Source organism: Rousettus aegyptiacus, unplaced genomic scaffold, assembly GCF_014176215.1.
Source record: "Rousettus aegyptiacus isolate mRouAeg1 unplaced genomic scaffold, mRouAeg1.p scaffold_m13_p_5, whole genome shotgun sequence".
Taxonomy (NCBI): domain Eukaryota; kingdom Metazoa; phylum Chordata; class Mammalia; order Chiroptera; family Pteropodidae; genus Rousettus; species Rousettus aegyptiacus.
The window spans coordinates 3,868,902-3,892,452 of NW_023416308.1; the positions used below are offsets into that span (position 1 = coordinate 3,868,902).

At 42.8% G+C, this 23,551-nt stretch overlaps 1 protein-coding gene and 1 pseudogene across 18 annotated transcripts in view; one reads left to right on the forward strand and one right to left on the reverse strand.

The window, feature by feature from the left end:
• Window positions 1-533: 533 nt before the first annotated feature.
• LOC118603123 lies at window positions 534-652 on the reverse strand (annotated as a pseudogene).
• An 8,669-nt stretch (window positions 653-9,321) lies between these two features.
• CLIP1 (CAP-Gly domain containing linker protein 1) overlaps window positions 9,322-23,551 on the forward strand; it is a 106,408-nt gene continuing 92,178 nt past the window's right edge. For 8 of the 18 annotated variants that reach the window (XM_016153793.2, XM_036221785.1, XM_036221789.1 and 5 more), the window contains exon 1: window positions 9,322-9,460. The gene's annotated coding sequence lies outside the window, so the exon portion shown is untranslated. Of the gene's footprint in view, window positions 9,461-10,165; window positions 10,518-23,551 lie in introns of those variants that run through there. The other 10 variants (XM_036221792.1, XM_036221793.1, XM_036221798.1 and 7 more) reach the window with 3 other exon arrangements.

Below are 23,551 nucleotides of genomic sequence, written 5' to 3' on the forward strand. Positions count from 1 at the left end.
TTTCTACTCGCTAACATATTCTATAATTACTTTGCTTATTGTCTATTGTCCCCACTAGAATTTAAGTTCCAGGAAAGCAAGGATCTATTTGTCCACTGACACGGCAAGTCAGGAAGAGTTTAATAGTTTTAGCTCTTACATTTAGGTCTTTGATCCATTTTAATTTTTGTATAAGTTGTGAAATAGGGGTCCGACTTCGTTCTCTTGCAAGTGGACATCCATTTATCCCTGCACTATATGTTGAAAATATGATTCTTTTTGGCAAAAGACCACCTTGTCAAAAATCTATTGACCCTGTATAGGGCTTTTTTTTTTTTTTCTGGACTCTCGATTCTATTCCACTGATCTATATGTCTGTCCTAATGTTAGTGTTTTACTACCTTGATTATTGTAGCTTTGTAGTAAGTTTTGAAATCAGGAAGTGTGAGTCCTCAAACTTTTTTTTTCTTTTTCAAGACTGTTTTGGCTAGTCGGAGTCTCTTGCAATTCCTGTGAATTTTATTTTTATATTTTACTTAAAAAAATTTTTTGGACACCTACAGCACCTGGTATTCCTAGGTGATCTCCCATCCAAGAACTAACGAGGCCCAACCTTGCTTCATTTCTGAGATCAGATAAGATCGGGCTCATTCAGGGTGGCATGGCTGTAGTCAATTCCTGTGAATCTTAGAATCAACTCTTCCATTTCTGAAAAAGTCCAGGTAGGATATTGCTAGGAACTACATTAAATCTGGGGAGCTTTGAGGAATTTTGCCATTTTAATAATATTAATTCTTCTGATGCATGAATGTAGAACATCTTTTCATTTATTTAGGTCTTTAATTTCTTATAACAAGATTTTGTAGTTATTTGATGTATAACAGTTCCCTTTTTGTTTTTAAAGTGCCATTGATTACCTGAAAAAACCTGGGCCAGTTGTCCTATAAATGTTCCTCCTTCTGGACCTGTCATTTAACTTTTCCTCAATCCCCTATAATTTTTCTAATCTAGAAGTTGGCCTTAAAGGCTTGATTAGATTCAGGTTCAATTATTTTTGCAAGAATACTTCTAGAATGTGCTGTGTACTTCACACTGCATCACATTCAGAGACACATAAAGGCTGGTTGTCCCATGGAAGAATTTTAAGTAGGAGAGTTGTATCAACTTTGCTTTACAAAAAAATCACTCTGATAACAAGGCAGAGAAGGGACTGAAAAGCAATACCACATAAGTCAGGAAGACCAACAATCATATATTGCTGTTACCAAGAAGGAAGGACTTTTTTTTTGCATTGCAACTGTCGCACAATTAATGGTGGCCTAGGCTTAATGGGCAGTAAGGATAAGAAAGAGTAGATAGATTTACAGCAAATTTGATAGAATCGACAGAACTTGGTGACTAACTGTGAACAAGAGTTAAGAAAATAAGAAGCCTAGAGGAGGAGTCAGGAGTTTAGAATTCAATATATGCAATTCGTACCTATGTCAAAACCAAATATTTATTGAATAAACTGAAATGGATATGTCTGGTATCCGTTTGTATGTACTAATTTGAAAGTCACGAATTCTGGGCTGAAGACATCGATTTAGGAATTGTTTGCGTATAGACAGTAATTGAAGACAAGTAGTTGGTGAGGTTATCCAGAGAAAAAATGATGGGTAAGTAGAAGGAACTAGACAAGATCCTTGAGGAGCATCAATAATAAGGGGTAGGTAGAGAGAAACCTGCAAAAGAGAACAAGAAGGAACAGCCAGAGAGGAAGAAGGTAAGAAGAGTGTGATGTCACAGAAAACAGGACAAAAAGGGGATCTGGAAAGAGAAAGTATCAGTTAGCTATTGCTGAGTAACAAACCACCCCCACAGTTTGTGGATTAAAACTATAACCATTTCTTTAGCTTGTAATTCTATAGGTTGGAAATTTAGCCTGTGCTTAGTCGGGTAGTTCTTCTGGTCAGCTGGGCTCCCGATGAGCGGTTGCAGGTTATCTAGGCAGCTCTTCTTACGGAGTTTGGCGCCAATAATCGTAGCCATTTTTTGTAATGTACCACAGAGGGAATGGCCAACAGTGAAAGTGCTGCTAAGAGGTCAAGTAGGTCAAATTCTTGCCTCCACCGCTCAGCTCAAACTACTGTTACCCAGGTCATCAACGATGGCCATTTCACTCAGTTCACGAAATGACATGGCTGTCATCGATGGCGCTGGCAGTGACAGTAAGCCATGTGGGCGAAAGCCGGATCGAAGTGGGGAAACGGAGACATGGGGCACAGAGAACTTTGTTCAAGAGGCTCGGCTGTTTTTAAGATAAGCTTGACTTTATTTACATACCAATGTCAGTAGAGAGAGGTAGGTTGAAGATACTGGAGAAAGAGTGGATAATTCATACACTTGGCATCCATGTTCAACCTGAGATCTACCTAGGTGGGGAGACAGTTACACCAAGAATATGACAAACTATCTTACACGGCAAAGTCCAGAACACTGAGATGATTTGTACGTGAAACTACTACTTGTGCTTGTATTTGTATATGGATTATATACATTACAGAGTATGTAAGTGTCTTTTGGAGACTCTCCACTGAGGAGAAATCTCCTATGAGCAGCTTTTGGTCTCCCCTGGCCCCATGTCTGTCTACCTTGGAGCAGGACTCAGACTACACGACATACCCCCAAAGCAAATTCAGATTCACAAAGTATTAAACAGTGATGTACATTTTCTGAAGAATTCGGAGTGAAACACAGGCCACGTATAGCAAAACAACGCAAATCCTCGGTAGCCATTTCTATTTTCTTCATGCAATTTCTTTTCGCTCAGTCTGTTGGCCCTCAAATATTTTATTGTTCCGAGCAGTTCTATTTTGGCTCTTATCAAATATTTGCCCACAATAGGTCTCCCCTAGGAGAGGAACTATGTTCTTCCCATCTTTGCGTTCTGTCTGGTGGCTTTTGTCCTCAGGCTCATTATCTCAGGTTAACAACATCGCTGCCTTGGCTCCAGCTATCACGTTTGTGTCCATCTCCAGGTATCAGGCCTCTAGCTGACTTTCCTAGGGAAAGTCTGAGTAAGTGAGCCTACCTCGTTAGGCATATTGCCATGTCAAATACCACGGGAGTTTGTTAAGTAAAAATGGGAGAAAGGATCTTGGATAGGCAATGAGCAGTTTCAGACACAGCTGAGTCCTCCGGCGGCGGCTGTCCTGGTTCCGCGACCCGGTGTTTGCCTGCAGTCTGCTCCTGACATACGCTCCTTCTTGGCTCAGCCAGGATCCAGTGCTTCCTCCTGCTGACTCAGCCTTCCCTCCCTCCCCTTGCTGGCACAGCGGGCACCGCTGAGTCTCTGCCACGATGCTGCCACAGTGGGTCCCAGGGCAGGCACACACAACTCTCAACCAGCCTTTCGTGCCGCCCAGGCTCTAAGGGAGGCTCAGAAGCACCAACTGGATCTTCCTTAGGCCTGACCTTCCCACCCATCTTCTTAATTACGTTGACACGGAGCTGTCATCCTGCCCTAGGGTTTTCTTCCAGACTCTCAAATGTAGGGCAGGGACAAAGACTCTCGTTCTGGGAGCCACCCTGCTTCCCCGCCCCAGATCCTTTCCTGTAAATCTGCCTTCCTCACCTGTTTCTCTTCCCCTTTCCTCACCAACTCCCAGGCCTGGAAGTACAGCATCGTCTCTAATTCCTTCCTGTTTCTTCTCATCTCCAGACTCCTGACCGAGTCTTAATGTTAGACAGGAGTTTCCTCTGCGATCGCAGCAGAAACCCTATGGTCTTCCAGGCCCTTGCGATGACAAAGTGGAGCTAAAGGAACTTTTTAATAATCCTTTCTCATTTGACAATACTGGAATATCGAGCTACTTCTTTTCTCTGAAAAGTTCTATGTAGGGTTGCACTGCATTGTGAACGTAACTAACGCCTCTGACTTGTAGACTTAAAAATGGTCAAAACGGCAAGTTTTATGTTATGTATTCTTCACCACAATTAAAAAAAATTAATGTCATAACCAAAAACCATTGAATTATACACTTTAACGGTGAATTATAGGATATGCGAGTTACATCTCAGTAAAAATGTTACAAGGATCCTAGTTTGAACGTCCAACCTGAACATTGATTCCTTCTTCTTCTTTGCTCTTCCTGGGTAACTGCCCTACTTCACTTTTGCTCCCATCTCCCGGTCACAGCGAATAAATGCCCTGGCTTGTTTGGGGTCAAGGTCAGGTAAGAGAAAAGACAAGAAAAGAGCATTAATATTTCGCTTAAAAACAAATATTTCCATTAAACTTTTATATTTATATATGCATACACACACATAGATCCCTTGCTTATTTAAAAAAAAAAAAAAACCCAAAACAAAAGGTCCTTTTGTTTTGTGCTTTGCTTTTTTAAATATATTTTCCCCAGGAAATTCTGGTATGAGTCCTCCATTAATCCCAAGTGTATCAAATTGACCTCTTCACATGTAATAAATGTATAGCCAGAAACACACACACGCATACACAGATGGTGAGGCATGAAATCAATTCAGTTAACTTAGCACTACGGAGTTAAATAAACCAGTTAATCTAGTATTAACATTTTAAAAACTGAAATTAATGAGAAACTATCTGGCATCTCCGGGATGTGGGATTGGGGACTGTTCAAATTTGCCTATTTTGTTTGAGCCTTTCCTTTAAAAAGGTATATAAATGTGATTTCGTTACTTTTTGAATGCGAGCCCTGGCAGAGGCTATTATGTGTATACATTCCCTCAGATTTACAGTCCAAATTTAATTTTGGTCTCTTTTGTACAGTTAGACTTTAGAATCTAATATGGCTGTGATCCATCCAGTAGTCAGAATTGGAGCCGAATCTGTAAAACAATAGAATACTGCAGTTGGGAAAGACTCCCTCCCTTTTCTGAAATTTCTCACCTACCTATCGTCCATGGTCCACTTGACTTTTTTTTTTTTTTTTTGAGTATTACTTTCAATGATGTATTTATTTTTATCAAGACAATATTCATATAACATAAAATTAACCATTTTAAAGTTAAGTGCCTTCACGATGTTGTATCACACAGTGTCTATCTAATTCCAAACATTTGTATCACTTCAAAAGGAGCATTCCTACCCATTACGCAGTTGCCCCTAAACCCCCCTCTCCCAACCCCTGGTGACCACTAATCTATTTTCTGTCTCTACGGATTTACCTATTTTGGACATTTCATATCAATGGAATCATACAATGGGTGACCTTTTGTTTGGCTTTTCACTCAGCATAATGCTTCAAGGCTCGTTCAGGTTGGAGCATGGATCTACTTTGTGTTTCTGGCTGAGTAATAATGCATTGCATGTATGTACGTCCCATAATCTGTTTATCCATTCATCAGTTGATAGACAGTTGGCTTGTGTCCACCTTTTGGTAATTGGGACTTGTGCTGCTATGAACATGTGTATAACATGCATTTGTTGGAGTCTGCTTGATTTTTGCTGAGTATCACAGAATCAACTTTTCATGCGCTCAACAAATATTTGTTGAATTAGAATTGCTGCATCAACCACTGATTTCGCAAATATTTTTCTTTCCTGAATAAAAGTCACACGATCTTAAAAATGTTTGTGGTAGGAACTTTGTAAGTCATCGTGTTCAACCCCCACATCGTGAAACTACACGCACTTAAAGCATGAGTCTATTTCGAAGGCCCTAAATACAGTTTGCATCGTGGTGTGTGGCGCCCTACTGATACAGTTCTTTGGTAACTGAATGTGTACAATATGGCTTTTGTTGTCACAAGACGGTTCTCCTTGAGGATGACTGCATGAATTTAAATTTAGTAGCTTGTCATTCTTTCATTTTGCTTTTTAAAAAAAATTCCATAAAAATTCCACTACCATCAGCATTGTTTGTATGAAGGAGATACAGCAGACAGTCTTAACTGGTTTCAGTGACAAGATTAATTTTTGGTCTAAAACAGTTTATGAATGTTTTAACGTGTGTTGAGATTTATTTATTTTTTTGTCTCCTTTCTTTGCAGTTTAAGACTCTGTCTTGCTTCGTGTTAGTCATTTTTTTATTAAATGAACCAGCACCAGGTCCTCACCTTTGCAAGGGAATGTTAACATTTCCTAACCCATCAAAGTTAAACATTTTTGTATCTGATTTTACCTCTCCCTCAGTTTTTAGTAGAATTAATTAAACTGACAAGGGGTGGGGTCTGGTACATCATACCCACCCTGGGCATCAAACCAGGGGAATTCATGGCACAATGATTATATTATCCCATCACCTTAATTTAGTAAATCTGATAGCAATGAAAGTCAAGGTTGGAAGGCAGGGACTTGATCTTCAATGCTGTACCCTCCCCCTCCAAATACCTGGAACAGTGCCTGGGACACAGTAGGGTTCCAAAAAATACTTGTTGGATGAGTGAATAAAATTAAATTGACCCTGGTTTCTGAAACAATGCTAATAAAAGTAGATGTAATTTTAAAAATAGTATAGTGAATCTGAATTCCTATGCTGTCTTTATAAAGATTATTTTAATCATGGCCTCTCTTAGAAGTTACATTTTTAATTGTTATTTATCTACCGTGGTTCAGGAATTTTTTTTTTTTTTGGTTCAGGAATTTTTTTTTTTTTTAACTTTCAAGAGCTTTCTTATTATGACAGCTTTTGTTTCGTTTTCTATTTTAAAAGTTCTATAAATCCTCATATCTTGACAGTAGTTTACAAAGTACTCTCCAGCCACTATTTTAGTGTTTTTGAATGGTGGTAACAACTTTTAGTTCCTCAGTGAGAGATCTGAAATATGTCTAAACAGCAATGAATTAATTTAAAAACCATCATTTATGGTTAATTTTCTCTGAATGTGTGGGATTATAACTTTTTTTTTTTTTTTATTTTGCTTGCTTTACTTTTATGTAGTGAGCATTTATTGCTCTTTAAAAAGAAAAAAAATACTGAAAAAAAGTCCCCAGTTACTTGGAACCTGAAGTCTTACACTCCATCCTTTTCAAAACTAATCTACTATGAACCAAGTGTTATTCTGAAGGTGCAGTTAGAGCAATGAATGAGTCAACAATCCTTGCTCTCTTGGAATTTGGAATCTAGTATGGGTGAAGTAAGACAAAATAATAACTGTGCTGTAATGCAGAAACCCAGCAAAGAATTACTGTTGACGAGCCTTGTAGAAAAACCCCCCGACACCTATCGCTTTGCAGAGAATATTTCTACTCATTTTGTTTGAGGATCTTAACCTTATACCTTTTTTGTTTTTTTTAAAAATCAAACTAATGCATGTACATAATTTAAAAAATGAAGTATATCCAGGTTTATAATGAAAAGCAACACTGCTGACTCCTCATCCCCCACTTCCCCAGGGACCAATAATTCTTTGCTTTTTGTTCTTTTGGTGTTAACTTCCTTATCAATAAACACACACTTACATTGTTATTTATTTGTCATCTGTAGACATGATGACTACATTACCACTACCTGTCCCTCTCAGCACAGTTCTACCCCTGTTTGCCGTTATCCCTATTGGTTGCATTAATATCATTACAAGTTTTTGTCGTTGTTCTGGAAAACCAAAACGAAAAGAAAAACCCCAACAGCTATTTATCTACTTCCCCACTTTGTAAAATGAAGATGTGGGAGCTCCTACCTGTTTCTGCTTCTGCCACCTCCACCTTCCACTGTCTTGTCTGCTGAGCCGTTCTAATACTTTCACAGAAGACGGTCATCTAAAACAGCTCAGTGTCTCTCGATCTCAAAAACAGAGTGTGAATGTTCAAATGTTCAATTCGAAGTAGGACTGAGTAATTTCCGCCCTAACACCTGCCGCTCTGTGGGACTGAACAATGCAATGCCCTAGTAGTAGATCTGGGGCTAGGCCTTGGTCACAGAACTTAAGGGGGCACTAAAAACTCAGCCGTCAAGGAAAATATTTTAATGTAATATTTAAATCAAAATTGATGCAAAAAAAAAAAATCCATGGTGAACAAATATATCAGGATCTTAAAATAAAGATAGGCTCGGCAGACTGAGGAGAGAAATAAACAGGTGTTTGTAGCTGCACCCGCCATTGGCAGGGGGCCTTGCCTCGCACTGTGACACCTATGATTATATAGGTTGCCTATTAGAGCCCAAAAGTGTTTAGGTGGGGGTGAGCTGTGCCTTTCGAATTAGGAATACAGATACTGAAATTCAGGGGTGACGCCACCACTTTGTCTTCGCAGCTTGCAAACCAAGGCAATGGCGAATTAGGAAATCGAATTTTTTTTGTGATTTAAAAGATGAATTGAGGGGAGGGGCTCCCCGATAAATTGACTTTGTTCGGAATTTCGTGCCTTTCCACTGTAGCCCCATCCCCGGCCCCCACTGCCGCTCTGTGCATGTCTGTTGGTCCAGGCAGCACAGTGCTTTGAATAGAGGTCAGCAAAGGGGTCACCCTCTGATTATTCCCTTCTACCGGGGAGGAGGAGGAAGCCCGGGCCCCCTTATCCGCCGCTGAGCGGCTGCGGAAACCCGGGGCTTCCCTGACAGCTGCAAATTCCTCCCGGAGGCTGCGAAGCTTCTGGGGTTGCCATGGCCCGTGGGAGCGAAATGCTGGCCGCCCTCTGCCTCCCCTCCTGTCCCTTTCAAAAGCTTTGAAAGGAGATCCCCGAGGGGAGAAGGGAGGACGGGACTTTACCCGGGGCTTCCGTCCAAGCGGCAGAGCGAATAAAAGAGGCTTTTCTCAAACTAACCGAGCCAGTGCGGGGCTCGTTTCGAGGGCTTTTTAACCCTGGGTCTTTCCCTGGAGCTTTGGAAAGAGGGGGAGCAGGGGGGACCCTTCCCCTGCTGCGCTTGCTGCGGGGGCGCGCCTCGGCCCTTCCCCAGGGATTCCTCCCCTGGGGTCCCGTCCTGGGAGAGAGGGGGCCGGAGGAGGGGAGAGGGGGTGCTCCCTAAACTAAAGCTGCGATGGGCAGCGCCTCCCAGCTTGTTTCAAAGGGTTTCTCGCCCCCCCCCAAAAGGAATCAGCCCCAAACCAGCCCGCTGCGTCCCGGCGGAGGGGAGCCCTCGGGGGCGACGGGCACATGCTGGGCACACCTGCGGCGAGCGCGAGCCGGGGCGGCGCGCGGCCCCTCAGCGCAGGCGCGTCGGGGGGGGGCCCTCAGGCCCGGTCCCCACCCGGGTCCGCGAGGGGGGGGAACCCGAGGGCGGGGGGCGCGCCCCCCGGGGCCGCGGCGGGCGCGGACAAAGCGGCGGGGGGCGCGGGGGGCGCGGGCCGGGCCGGGCCGGGGGCGGGGCGCGCGGGGCGGAGCCGCCGCGGCGTCTGGTGCTGGCGGCGCGCGCCCGCCCGGCCCCGCGGCGGCGGCGGCGGCGGCGGCGGCGCGTCACGCTCTCCCCCGCCCCGAGCCGACGAGCCGGGAGGCGGGAGGCGGCGGTCGCGCGGCAGCGGCGGCTCCTGCTGCAGCGGGGCAGGTGGCGGCGACCGACGGCGACCGAGGCGGCGGCCGGCGGTGAGCGGCGCGCGGCGCGAGCCCCCTGCGTCCCCGGCCCCGTCCCTCCTCCCCGCTCCCGCCCTCCCCGCCGGGCCCGCTGCGGTCCGCGCGGCTCGGGGCCGGGCCCGGCGCTCCCGGCCGCCCCTGAGGGGACGCGCGAAGTCCTGGGCGGACGGCCCCGGGGGCCCGCGGGCCCTGCGGCGTGGCCCCCCGGAGCCGGAACGGTGGCCGGCCCTGTCAGCGCCGAGCCCGGCCTCGCCTTTCTCCGCCCGCCTCAAGATGGAGCGTGGACTCCTTGCCCTGCGCCGCCCCGGCCCCGCTCCCTCCCCGGCGCCCCTCGCCCCTCCGCGCGGCCCCGGGGGTCTGCGCCGGGCCGGACCCCTGCGAGGCCGAGGCCCGGCCGGACCTGTTGCCCCCGGGCGCCGCCGCGGGTCGCCCGAGCTGTCCTCAGGCCCCGGCCCCGGCGCGCGCCAGCCGGAATGGAGGGCGCCCTGGCCGTGGCCTCGGTGGCGGCCCGGCCTCCGGCCTGCCTGGTGGTGGCTTCTGTCCCCCCCACCGCACCCCGCCCCGGCCCTCAGCCGGGACTGTGATTCTTGGAGGAGGTGGATGGTAAGAGGTGACAAGGATTTCTGAAATAACACCGCCGGCCGGTCACCCGAGCCTTCTGCCGCGGCAGGGGATTGGCTCGGCAGACGGATGACACTTGTTCAGAGGTGATTTTAAAAGCGGAGCCTGTGGAGGCCCCGTGCTTCAAAAAAAAACCTGATTTCGATTTGGGGGTCAGCCTTGAACTCAGCGGCTGTTTCTGCACTTCGTGTGGCTTTCCCATCTGGCAGGGACCGAGCGCCACCCCCTCCTCCCGTCACAGCCCCCCCACCTTTGGTATGAAGAAATGACACGTTAGATCCGCAGTGCTTTCAGATACCTGTTTTTAGCAAAACTTGGGCGCCAGTGACCGCGTTTAAAAAGGAGGGTGGAAAAAATTCTGCAATTTTTTTTTTTTTCTTTTGGATTCAGCAATCTTGGCTTCTCTTCCTGTTTTAGGTTAGGACAGTGCTTGGCCAGTAAGAGCTCAGTAAGTATTAAATGTGGCTGTTGCTGCTGTCATGGTTATGATCCTGGCTGGTGTTACTGCCTTATTTGTTTAAATAAGTTTATTTATTTTAGTTAGTTTCAGGTATACAGTACATTGGTTAGATATTTTATTATTATTACCTGCGGTGTTCCTGAGTTGGGAGATCAAGTGTTTGACTTTGTTATAATGTTAACCTTTGAAAAGAGTCCTCAGGTATGTTGTTCCTCAGCCTTGGGGGCATTTTTTCCCTCTGAAAATAACAATTATCACTTATTGAGGGCTTCCCTTGGTCTGGCTTTGGGCAAGTCTTTTATGCATTTTATCTCATTAATCAACCTAACCCAATGAGGGTGCTGTCATTATCCCCATTTTACAGAGGAGGCATGGAAAGGTTAAGTACCGTGCCCGGAGTCATACAGCTGGTAATTGGTGGTGTTGGGATTTGAGCTCAGGTATGGTGCTTAATTAATTAGTATAGTGAATCTCTGGGAAGGAGCAAGGCTGGCCTTAATGAAAGCAAAGAAGCGGGTGATTGTATGGTCAAGGGCTGGTGCTGAGTTTTTAAGGTTCAGAGAAAGTGGTAAAGTACATCTTAGGCTTCTCACAAGGCCTAGTTCAAAGGGGTAAAAAAAAACAAACTGGGTGGGACCTTGCCTAGGTATTCCGTCTGAAGATAAAGATCTCACTTTTCCTTATTTTTCCAACAATCGCTTAAGCTCCTCCTTGTGCCTGAGGACAACATAAGCTGATCTGGTTTCTGTTCTTTGGAAGTTTAGGATTTGGTGATTGATATTTAAATTTTTCTTTTTTAACAATGTCTAACATTGTGCCCCATGTGACCCAAAATGCATATGAACTTAACTCGTTGATGCTTTACTCTTGCTTTTTAATGGATAGTGGAGCGATGAATTGGTCCTCTTATACTCCATTCAAAGATAGGCCCCTTTGAATTCACACATTAGCTGCCTGGAGTTCATTATTTGCAGATATATTTTTGGTCTTCTGTGTATGTGTGTATGGTCCTTGCCATATCTATCTATCTATCTATCTATCTATCTATCTATCTATTTGTCTGTCTGTCTGTCTGTATTTAACTTTATAGCACCCTCTGCAGGATTCTGCAGAGCCTCATGTTCTATTTATTATTTAGTTAATTGAAAATGTGAAGTCCGTAAGTTTCAAGACAGGTTCTATGGAAGTCACAGGAAGATAGCTTAATATTTGTTAACATTAAAAGAAAACCTTGTCTATACAGTGTTAACTAAAGTGAGACTTTGCACCTCATAACTTTCCACTTTATCTAGGTTTTCAGCTTCTTTCCTCCCTTATGCAAATGATGGGAGTTAGAGTATCTTCCTATGATAAAAGAATGGTCGATGTTATTCATGGCAAGTCTATTGTTCTCCTTTACAGTATTTTTGAAGTGTTATAATATTCTCCCTAAAGGCTGCTTGAGGGGCTATGATGTACCTATCTATTAGGTCTCATTCAGTATTCACGCAACAAATGTTTGTTGAGCACCTACTGTGTGCCAAGGTGCCATCTGGGACCTGGTGATACAGCAGCAAATAAAACACAAAAAAAACCCTGTTCTCTTGGAACTCCCCTTCAGGTAGGGGAGGCAGACAATAACCACATTAATAAAATCTGTTGTAGCGATACGTGGTAAGAAAACATCGGAAGGAAGAATATGAAGTTTTGGGGACAAGAGTTGGGGTAATGGAAATTTTAGATTGGGTGGCAAGAGGAAACCTTGCTGAGAATGTGACTTTTGAGTAGAAATCTGAAGGAAGTAAGGGGATGTAGATCCCAGAGGGAAGAGCATACTAGGAAGAGGTAGCAGCACGTGCAAAGGTCCAGGTGTGGAAGCTTGGAAGAGGGCAGACAATTTAAGGCCATATAGATAAAAGTTCTTAAAATATGTATTTATTAAAATATTTAAAATAGCAAAAGATAAAGACTAAGGCCGTGTTATTAGTGATTTTGACAAAGAGAGAGTTAAAGATGAGGGGAACTGAGGCTCCAGGGCTCAAAGAATTTTACTACCTAACCTAAAAGGTTACATAGTCGTGAATATAGAGCTGGAAATAGAACTTAGGTTTACGTTATTAAACAGAATACGTTGGCCAGGGAACCTTCAGAGGCGGAAAGGCCAAACCAGAACTTGGTGTTCAGACTTGCTGTTGAGTGTGTACTGTCCCATTTGTATGCAGGGTCTTTGCTCAGCCCTGGGAGGCCTTGTAACTGACATTTGCATGTATAGCTTTTTCCTGGACTTATGCTCCTGGCAGCAAAGCCTTCCTTTTCAGCCTTAAAAGTTTCATGGTTCAAGATTTACGTTTAATATAAACCTTTATGTAAGTCTCTTAAATCTTAATTGGAAAGCAGTGGCAGTATTACGCTGAATATGAATTTTTTAGATGATTGTTTAGGGAGGCTTTAAACTATTACAGCATCTTATATATTTTTAATATACATAGTGTATGTTACCCATGTAGATGGAACTCAAAGAATCCATATGCTTTAAATCAGCGTTTGAGTTACAATGCACTTTTAAGGGAAAACATATTGACTGATGATACTACACAAGAATTTCAAGTAAGAGTGACCGCTTCAGATTTCAATCAGGGGAACAGAAGAGGACTTTTTTTTTTTTTTCCTTTTGGTAGGTTGGCAGACTGTAATTAACCAACCTTGAATTTGGCTGGGACATCTGGGTTAATATCCTAGCCCTGGCACCAAGTACCAAGGAATCTTGGCCACAATTAGTAAAGAGCTTCTTTTTTTTTTTTTTCTTCTTAATCTCCATCTGGCATTTCCAGAAGGACAGATTCCACTTGCAGTAACTCAATGGGTGGGTCTGTTTTTTAATTGTCTGTGTGTTGTGGTTCAGCAACAAAATCTTGAAAGTATTCTTTGCAAAATCTTTGAAAAGAGGAAATAGTCCTGTTACAGAATCCCTGCTGGGGACCTTCTCTGCTGTCTTTCCCGGGGAAGTGTATTCTCATCCACCTCTGGAGACTGCAGACACATTTGTGGCCCTAATGTTTTATATAAGCAGAAGGTCTAATATACTTCCAGCTTGAATTAAGTAGTTCGATTTGATATTTGTATTCTCTTTTGCTTACTTATGTCTAGGTATAGCTTGGATTAGATCCCAGTTTTAACTCTGCCCATTTTTTACACTTAAAATTGCCAAGTCCTTGATTTACTGTATCCTCTCTGAAGTTAAGGGCCTGAAGATCCAGATGTTCAGGATGTGCACATCATCTGGAATTCGGGCTTGATCTAGAAAAGATGTGTAAAGGGAAGACAACTTTAATGAGTTTTATTTTTTTCTGATTCTACAAATCTCTAGTCAAGTAGTGCACTGAAATATTTGTCATATCTTTTTCCTCTCTTTTCAGGAAAGACGAGAGGTATTAGGGACATTCTCTTAAAAATCTTTTAATCAAGTCTTTTGACCTCTTGCCTTCTCTCTTTAACTCATTTCTTCTGTAATTTCTTATTGGAGATATGTTCTAATACCTTAGGCAGGAAGGAACCTATTTAGACTTTTCTTTTCCAGACTATAGAATAAATAAACTTCATAGGCAGGGTAATTTTTTTTTATTTTTTATTATTATTATTTTTTTTACAGCCTCAGTGAAAGAAAACTTTATCACTGGGTCTCACCCATGGGTGACTAGAAAAAAGTGTGTATCACATGAAACCATATTGCTAATTTCTGTCGTAAGGCGTGTGGTTGCTTAGGTTGTTCCGTTGAGGATCTAGTCTCAGAGTCAAATTGAGATTTTAGAAAATGTTTTCTAATGAAATTATTTTTCTTTGAGGTTTTCAGATTTATTTTTCCTTATGTACTACTTTTACAGTGGCCCTTACACTTTTGTAACGTATATTAGTTCTTTTATGTGGGTTCAATGCATATGGGATAACACACACACACACGTAAGAAAACACAGAGAAAAGCAAATTATTCATAATTCTGTCCAGAGAACATCATTTTAGTAGAGTATATCCTTTTAGTCTTTATACGTTAAAAAAATTTTATGTCTAGATCTATTTTTCTATGTTTAAGTAATTAAAAGTGTAATATTTTCACTGGAAATATTTTCAGCAAACCAGCATGGGGAATCAGAACTACTGTTAAGTTTGAGGTCCTGGATTTGCTTCAGCCTCAGCTTTGTGAGTCGCATGAACTTGGGCAAGCTGTTTAACCTCTTCCTTTGCTTCTTACTCTGTAGATTTGGGGGGGTGACGCCTGCCCTGTCTACCCCTTGGGGTTGCTGTATTGGCGGAAGGGATTCGCCTTGATGTGCTGGACATCTCTAGATAACCTCGTCAGGTGGTAGCAGTGCAGAGGGAGTCATCAGCACTTCCAAATACCAAGAGGCCAGGAAAGACAGGAAAGGCCAGTCCTCTATCACAAGTGGCTTGTGAGTCACCTGGTTTATTTTGTAGCAAAGTTAAATTTGTAGTAAAGTTTTCAGACGAATGTGACCAATAGAAAGTGTCCTGCGGGGTGGGAGAAAGCCCTAGATATGCTAATTTATCAAACATCTGTTGAATGCTGTGAAGATTCTATGCTAGGTATGAGGAGTCTCTGCCTCATGAGATGAGACTGCCGTTAGGGTGATACAGCCCGGGACGGTGGTGTGGTGGTCCCACGGAAGATGATTGGTTCATTTGCTTGGATGTGTGGGTACCGGAGGGAATCAGGGAAGGCTCCTGAAGTAGGAATTGGCCGTTGTGTTAGGCATGGATGGAACTCTAAGGTTTCTAGGCAGGGATCGGTTAGGAGAGGATGCTCTAGGCCAGATTGAGCAGAGACACAGGCATAAAAGTAGCCTGTTGAAATAATAACAGATAGTCTACTGCCCTTTAGTTTGAAGGCAGGTGACAAGAAATACAACTAAGACGTTTAGGTTTATATCAAGGAGAGGCTTCCTGCCCTCATGAGATCTTACTGGTCTTTAGCATTTTATAATCACTGAGTTTTCTGCAAGTCTTTTTTTCTGATGTTTGGTCAAAAATAACTGGTCGTAGGTGGTAAACAGGAAAACTGCTAGGCATACCAGTCACCTTTTTGCCAGAGTTGTGCAACCATCGTCAAAGTCAGTTTTGGAATATTTTCTTCATACCAAGAAGAAACCTCATACCCATTAGCAGTCACTCTTTATTTCTCCCAACTCCCAACCCTAGGCTTTCAGCCATACTCTGTTTGTATAGATTTGCCTGTTCTGGACATTTCTTGGAAATGGAATCATACGGTATGACTAACTTCTTTCATGTAGCAAAATGTTTTCAGGTTCTGTGCATGTCGAAGCACGTGTCCCTGCTTTCCTTTTTATGGTTGACTTACATTCCATCGTATGAGTTTGCCACATGATTTTTCTTTATCAGCTGATGGACATTTAGGTGGTTTCCACTTTTTGCCTATTACGAAACATGTGACTGCGAACATTTGTCTGTAAGTTTTTGAGTGAACATATGCTTCCATTTATCTTGGGCCTATACCTAGGAGTAGAATTGCTGGTTTATGTGGGCGCAGAACTGGTTTTCAAAGTGATTGTACCACCAGCCGTGAGCGAGATCTCAATTTTGTCACATCCTCACCAACACTTGTTATTGTCTGTCTTTTTGATTACGCTCATTTTTGTGGGGCTGAAGTATGGTATCTTGTGATTTTGATTTGCATTTGCCTCATGGATAGTGGCGTTCAGTACTTTTTCATGTGCTTATTAGCCACATGTATAGCTTCTTTGGGGAAATATCAATTCTCTCTCTTTTTGCCTTCAAAATATTAAGTTTAAAAGCAAAGTCCAGAACAGTAGCATGTCACCATTAGGATAAAAAAGGTATAGAAAATAATACCAATTATCTTCTTTTAAAATTGTTTTTATTGTGGTAAAATTTACATAACATAATATTTACCGTCTTAACCATTTTTAAGTGTATCATTAAATATAGTGGCATTAAGTACATTCACATGACATGGTTGTGCAGCTGCCATACTGTCCATCTCCAGAACTGCAAAGTTGAAACTCTGTACCCATTAAGCATTCCTACCTACCTGGCCTTGGTAACCGCCATTCTACTTTCTGTGTCTATGATTTGGACTACTCAGGTTCCTCATATAAGTGGGTTCATATAGTATTTGTCTTTTTATGTCTGGCTTATTTCACTGAGCACAATGTCCTCAAGGTTCATTCATGCTGTAGCCTGTGTCAGAATTTTAAGACTGACCACATTTTGCTTATCCTTTCATCTATCAATGGACACTCGAATTGCTTCCGCATTTTTGTTATTGTGAATAATGTTTCTATGAATATGGGTGTACAAATATCACTTTGAGATACTACTTTCAGTTTTTCGGGGGTCTATACCCAGAAGTGGAATTGCTAGATCATTCGGTAATTCTCTTTAATTTTTTGAAGAAGCCTCCATCCTGTTTTCCACCATGGCTGTATCATTTTACATCTTCTAACAATGAACAAGGGTTCCACTTTCTCCACATCCCTGTCAATACTTGTTACTGTCTGTTTTTTTTTTTAGTGTAATCACCCTAATGAGTATGAAGTAGTAACTTACTGTAGTTTTGATTTGCATTTTCCTAATGTTTAATGATGTTGAGCATCTTTTCATGGGCTTATTGGCCATTTGTATAGCCTCAAAAAAAAAAAAGTTTATTCAAGTCCTTTGTCCAGTTTTGAATTTGGTTGTTTTTGTTGTTGTTGAGTTTACCAGTTATCTTTTAATTCATATATTCATGAGGCATTTATTGAGCACCTGTTGCAGGGAGGCAGTAGCCCAGATGCTGGGAATACAAAGTTGAGTCAACCAGGCACACATCCTGTTCTTGGGGCACCCAGAGCTATCATGGAAGTGAGATTTAGAGCAAGAATTCAGTGCTTCGCCTGGCTCTAGCGTTACGGAAGACCTCGTACAGACTGCTTCACATTTTGGAGCTCAGTTTCCTGATCCGTAAGTTGGGGATGACGGCTGCTCGTAGAGTTGTGATGAGCTAAGGAATGCACGACGCAGTGTGGGTCAGAGCTCTCCTTTCCCTCCCTTCAAACCCTGTGTCTTCCTCACTTCCCGTTGCTAGTGGAATTAGCACCTCAGTTTCCTTCTTTCGTTTAAGTCAGAATGGGGGGGAAACCCCACTTCTACTAGCATGAGACATTTAAAATCTTTCTTCTTGCCACGTTTTAGAAAGTTAATTTGCGTAGGAGTGCCTTGCCATTATCGAAGGGCATATTTTTAATGAACAGTTGTCACTGAAGAAATTTGTGATTTATGAGGAGTTAAATATTCAGCATGGAAAAACAACTCGTGTTCCTCATGTCAGAGCTTGTGCCTTGCCAAGTTTCAGGCCCTTTTGTATGTCTGTCAGTTTTATTTCTCATAGTTTAATTACAGGTAGCGTTTTCTTTCTGAGGTCTAGAACCTGCTGTGACAGTCTGTGTAGAAGATTACCTCAACAGGTAACAGATACGCAACAATAAAGTTGGGTGTTAGGATCCAAATGAAACCAATTTCTAGTTTCCATTTGTAGCATCTATGGTGGTCGTTTAGAAAACTTTCTTAGGGTGCAGCCACTATGGGAAACGGTTTGCAGGTTCCTCAAAAAATTAAAAATAAAACTACCTTATGACCTAGCAATTCCACTTCTGGGTATTTATCCAAAGAAAACCAGAACACTAATTCGAAAAAATATACTACGCACCCCTGTGTTCACTACAGTGCTGTTTACAATTGCCAAGATATGGAAGCAACCTAAGTGTCCAACGGATGAATGGATAAAGAAGTGTTCCTTTATACAGTGGACTATTACTCAGCCATAAAAGAGGATGAAATCTTACCATTTGCAATGACGTGGGTGGACCTAGAAGGTATTATGCTAAGTGAAATAAGACAGAGAAAGACAAATACCATACGATATCACTTAGGTGTGGAATCTAAGGAACAAAGTAAACGAACAACCAAAACGAAAACAGACTCACGGATACAGAGAACAAACTGGTGATTGCCAGATGGGAGAGAGAGTTGGGGGCTGGGTGAAGAAGGGGAGGGGGTTAAGAAGAACAAATTGGTAGTTCCAAACAGTCACAGGAATATAAAGTACAGCGTAGGGAAAGTAGTCAGTAACCTGGTAATAGCCACGTATAGTGCCAAGTGGGCACCAGAGTCATCAGGGGATCACTTCACACACTGTATACATGTCTAACCACTATGCTGCACACCTGGACGTAATATAAAATAACATCGACTATCAACTCTAATTGAAAAATAAAAATTTTTTAAAAAAGGAAAACTAGCATAGGGACTTGTGAGTTAATTTGGTAGAGTGGTATCTTCTCTTGGAATAGCCAGGTATCCTTCAGTATGTATTGTGAAAATGGAATCGTGATTATTTTTCCATTGGTTCTAAAGACCTATAACCCTGGCTGGGGGGAAGCCCAATAAAAGTACATCTCGAGGTGGGGAAAGTACATCCCTGGGGGTGGGGGAATGTCCAGCTCTGCAGGGGTGGGAGGAAGGTCTATAGCAACTAATAAAGGTGTTCATTTTGCAAAGTAACAACAAGAAAGGTTTTATAAAGAGAAGAAACCAACAAGGAAGTAATGGATTCTTGCTTGAGTTGTCTCTGTGCCCTTTTCTCCTTGAGAACAGTTAGTACTGGTCGCTGTTAGTATGGGCACATTAGAACCTTTTATTCATCTCATCCTTGAGGGCCAGGAGTCTCATCCGGAGGCTGGGGTTTAAGCCCTAGACTGTGAAGTAACTGTGACCTTAACAAGTGATTTCACTTTGTAGAAGCAGTTTCCTCAGTGGTAAAATGAGGAAGTTGAACTAGATTGCTAAGGTCTCTTCTGAGAAGTCTGAAATTTCATGCTATATTAAGCACATTTGCTCCTTTTACACATTAGTATAATTGAGTGCTGTTGACCTATTAAGTTCTTCTGGGAGATACTAACCAGGCCTAGTAATGTCAGTCCCTTTTAAGATCCGTCTTAAACTGGTGGACTTAGAGTTACAAGGTCACAGGATTCTGTAGAAGCTTGTGTAAATGAGCAGAATAGCTCTTATCATTCAGCTTTATGTCCCCTCCTTTTGTCAGTTCTTTTGTAGGTGGAGGAACTTTGGGAGCCTGCTTCTTTTTTGCTTAGATCTAAGTAGCAGGAACAGAAAATAAACCTTCACTCAGACCGAGCTTGTACCAAGACATTCGTAATTGCAGGCAGTTACGTCATGGCACCGAGTTCCATCTTTAAAAAAATAGTTTAATGCTCCAAGTTGTCTTTGCCCTGATTGGGCTTTGGGCCCCTCCTCCTCCTTTTTGAAACTGCTGTGAACTTTGAAACTCTGAGTGCATCTTGTATTCTGTACTATGTAATACATTAATATTTAAAAACGTAATATTAAGCACAAAGTAATTTTTCAAAGGATTATGTCTGTCTTTTGATACCCTGTTCTGACTTTATTCAACACATTCTAAACCGAGTCTTTAATCACTTAAAATTCTACTGACTTTGATAGAAAGGTGTGGTAAAACTTTCTCAGTATCTTATGTATGATATTGTGAAACCGATGCTTAAGGTTGGTAGGCTGATTTCATAAATTGCTTTGTTAGAAATTGGAAGTGCAGTCCTTATAGCACCATTTGAATTAAGGAGCCAATGCATTTTCTGACCCTTCCTGGCTTATGTCAGTCCTTCAGTGTCTACATGGGCTGTTCACATTGATCTTTTTAAACAAATAGTGACTGCACTATTTACTTATCTTTCATCTTTTGTACCTTATCCTTGCTAGAAATACACAGTTTGTGTTTTAAATCTTCGACTTAATTTTAAAGCTGTTTGAGTCTGGCCTATTTTAAAAGTTATATATTGTATATGAAATACCCATAAATGCTTTTGTAGGTAGATAAATATCAGTGACAGTAGATCTCAGTGGCCTAGCACAATGACAGAAGGCTGACAGAAGGCTAAGGAAGACCCAGAATTACGCCTCCTGGAATCTCTCTAGCATTTTTTTTGGTTAGAGTATTGCAGTGAGCTTCCCTTGTGAATCCAGAGTGATGACAGCAGTAGGACCTTTCCAGATGTGAAAGAACTCTTGATGGGTTGCTCAGGGCTCAGAAATCTTTGAGGAGATATGGGTGCTTCTGAATATTCTTGACAATGGAATAAACAAAGGACAGGTTGCGCGGCTTTAATAATCAGTAACCTCTTGTTTGGGAATCCGCGACACGGAAGGCACACTGATCTGAAGTTGTTAACAAACGGCCCCTCATTGTAAGTGAGGACAGCGATGGCCATGTTTCTGAAGAACAGCTGTGAGTGCTCTTACTCTGACATGGGGCCCTGTGGGGTTAGTGTAAGTAAATCATGTGAAAACAAGGTAACAAGCTTGTTAGATGTGGAACCGAATGGAGGTATCGACAGGTGGTGCCATGATTAAGTTGGTGTTTTTTACCTGTTTCTCTTATGTCTCCTTTTCTCTTCCTTCAACTGACTTTATTATTTTGTCATGCTTTAGAATGATCTGTGAAACGCATAAATTTAGCACTATAAGAATATATTATTATCAGCTCTATCTTTAGCTTGTGTATTAACTGTAAGTTTATCAAAAGCAGTACAAAAATAACTTGAACGAACTGTGAGAGAAGCATCAGGCAAATTTCACTCCTTAGAAGGTTCTGTTTGTTTAACCAGATGGTCTTTGGAGAATGCTGGTAATCTTCAAGCAAGGCTAAGATGCTGCTTTTTCCATTTATGTGGAAAATAATGAACAGTGGTTTTCTTGACTTCATTTTTCACTTTGTATAGGGCTTCTTAAAGTCTCAGGCTCCTGCTACTATACTGTGCTGTATTTAGAAATTTTAGATTTTATACTGTATTTTCAGTGTTTCACGGTATTCTCTGAAGAACACCCCTGTTTCCAGATGCTCTGGCCTCCTGAGCACATTTCCGATGCTGCTCCACCATTTTAGGCGTGTCTCTTGGAGGGGCAGTCAGCTCTCTGGAAGGCGGATTCTCTTTCTCTCTTTTTCCGATCTGGAAAGTTGCTCTCTTTCCCTTCTCGTATATGTGAAATTGCTTCTCTTCCACCTCTTATTTCTGACAGGGCTGTAAGACCCTTTCCCCTGGCGAACCTTTTCATTATTCCTGAGTCTTGGAATGTGCTGGTGCTGGCAGTGACATAAAGAAATTTTGAATTTCCTCTTCTATCACCAGACTTAGTAGACTCACCTCCCATGCGTAAGATTTTACCATTACCGTTTAGACCAGCGGGCCCCAACCTTTTCGGTGCCAGGGACCGGTGTTCCTATGAGATTCCAACGCTCGATGATCTGAGATGGAGCTGAGGTGGGGAAGCTAGCGCTGGGGAGCGGCCGCAGGTGCAAAGGAAGCTTCGCTCGCCGACCTGCCTCTTACCTCCTGCCGTGCGGCCGGGTTCCTGATGGGCCACAGATCAGTGCCAGTCGGGGGGTTGGGGATCCCTCTTTAAACCGACCACTTGGTTGCTGCTGAAACCAAATGGCTTCAGTCCTCTGCTTGCTCTTCTCTTTGCACTGATTCGAAATAGTGGCCCTTCTGTGGTCCATGCCCCAAAGAGCTTGATGACATCACACAGGTTTTCCCTGTGTTCAAGGGGCAAGCTTCTGGGAGGCCAAAACAATGATGAATGATGCCCTTACGGGGCTTCATGTCACTCGTCATCAGTTCACATTGACCGACCACTTGTGGGCTTGCCAGATACTCTCCCCTGGAGGGGATGCTCCCCTCTCCATCCCCTGCAGAGTATTCCGTGTCTTCATTCAGAGGGCTAATAGGCTTCCCGGGTGTTAACGTGTGGGACAGTGCTTTTTCTTACCTTCTTGCTGTAGTCAAAAGCAGTTTGCTAAAGGTTAGGGGGAAGATTCAGGTTAAGAAGCGATAGACAACTGACACCGCAGTCACCTTCTTCACCGCTGCCTCCTGCAGCTCGGCTGGGGTGAGGGATGAGCTTCAGTTGGTCCCAGGCAGGCCTGTCAGCTTCATGAGTAGATTTCGATAGTATTCTGGGAAGTGTAAACCTTCTTTGTTTTACTCAGGAGTTGAGGAAAACGTGTGATGCGCTCTGGTTTTCTTTCCACATGTTCTTATCACACCACCCCTCGACTCTGCATGGAAAGATGGCAGAAAGCTCAGCTGCTTGGGCAGAGCAGTGCCCTCCCCTCCGTGGGCGCGACGTGCTGCCCCCTGCCCCGCTGGCCTTGGACCTTCCAGTCACCAGCTCTCAGGATGCTGCCATCCTGTATCTTGAGACACGCTTGTTAACGTTTCCTCCGTAACTCAGTCTCGTGCTTTGCTTTGCGTGTCGTGTGGGTACGTTTTCCAGCTCTCAGCGTCGAGCTCTCAGTTCTACCGGGCAGTGCCTGGTGCTGCACGCCAGAGCTGCTTTACATGTCATAGGTCCCGGCAAGGAGGTATTTTAAAGGGCCTCTGACTGTACATGTTATCGTTTCCCTTTTTATCTTAAAGACAATTAAATTATTCACCATTTCATAGGTAAGAGTTTACATTTTGCTGCCCTTGTCTCACTTATGTATTGTAATGAAGTAGGAAAGATGAATGTGGAATACCCAGGGGGATTTGGGGTATTCGATTGGCAAGTTCATCATCAATGCCAACCTGAGAGCTACTTAATATTCTGCTTTAAACGTATGTCCTAGACCTGCCCTGCCCAGTACAGTAGCCACAGCCATGCGGGGCTATTGACACTTGAAATGTGGCAAGTCCAAGTTGAAGGGCTGTAAGTATAAAATACACAATGTATTTCAAAGACCTAGTATAAAAAAAAAGAATGTGAAATAGTTTATTAATAATTTTTATATCGATTATGTTTTGAAGTAATGTTTTGGATATATTGGGTTAGATACTTTCATTGATTTCAGCTGTTTCTTTTTAATTTTTAAAACCATGGTTACTAGAAAATTTTAAATGACGCTTTTGTCTCGCATTGTTTCTATTGCACGGCACTGT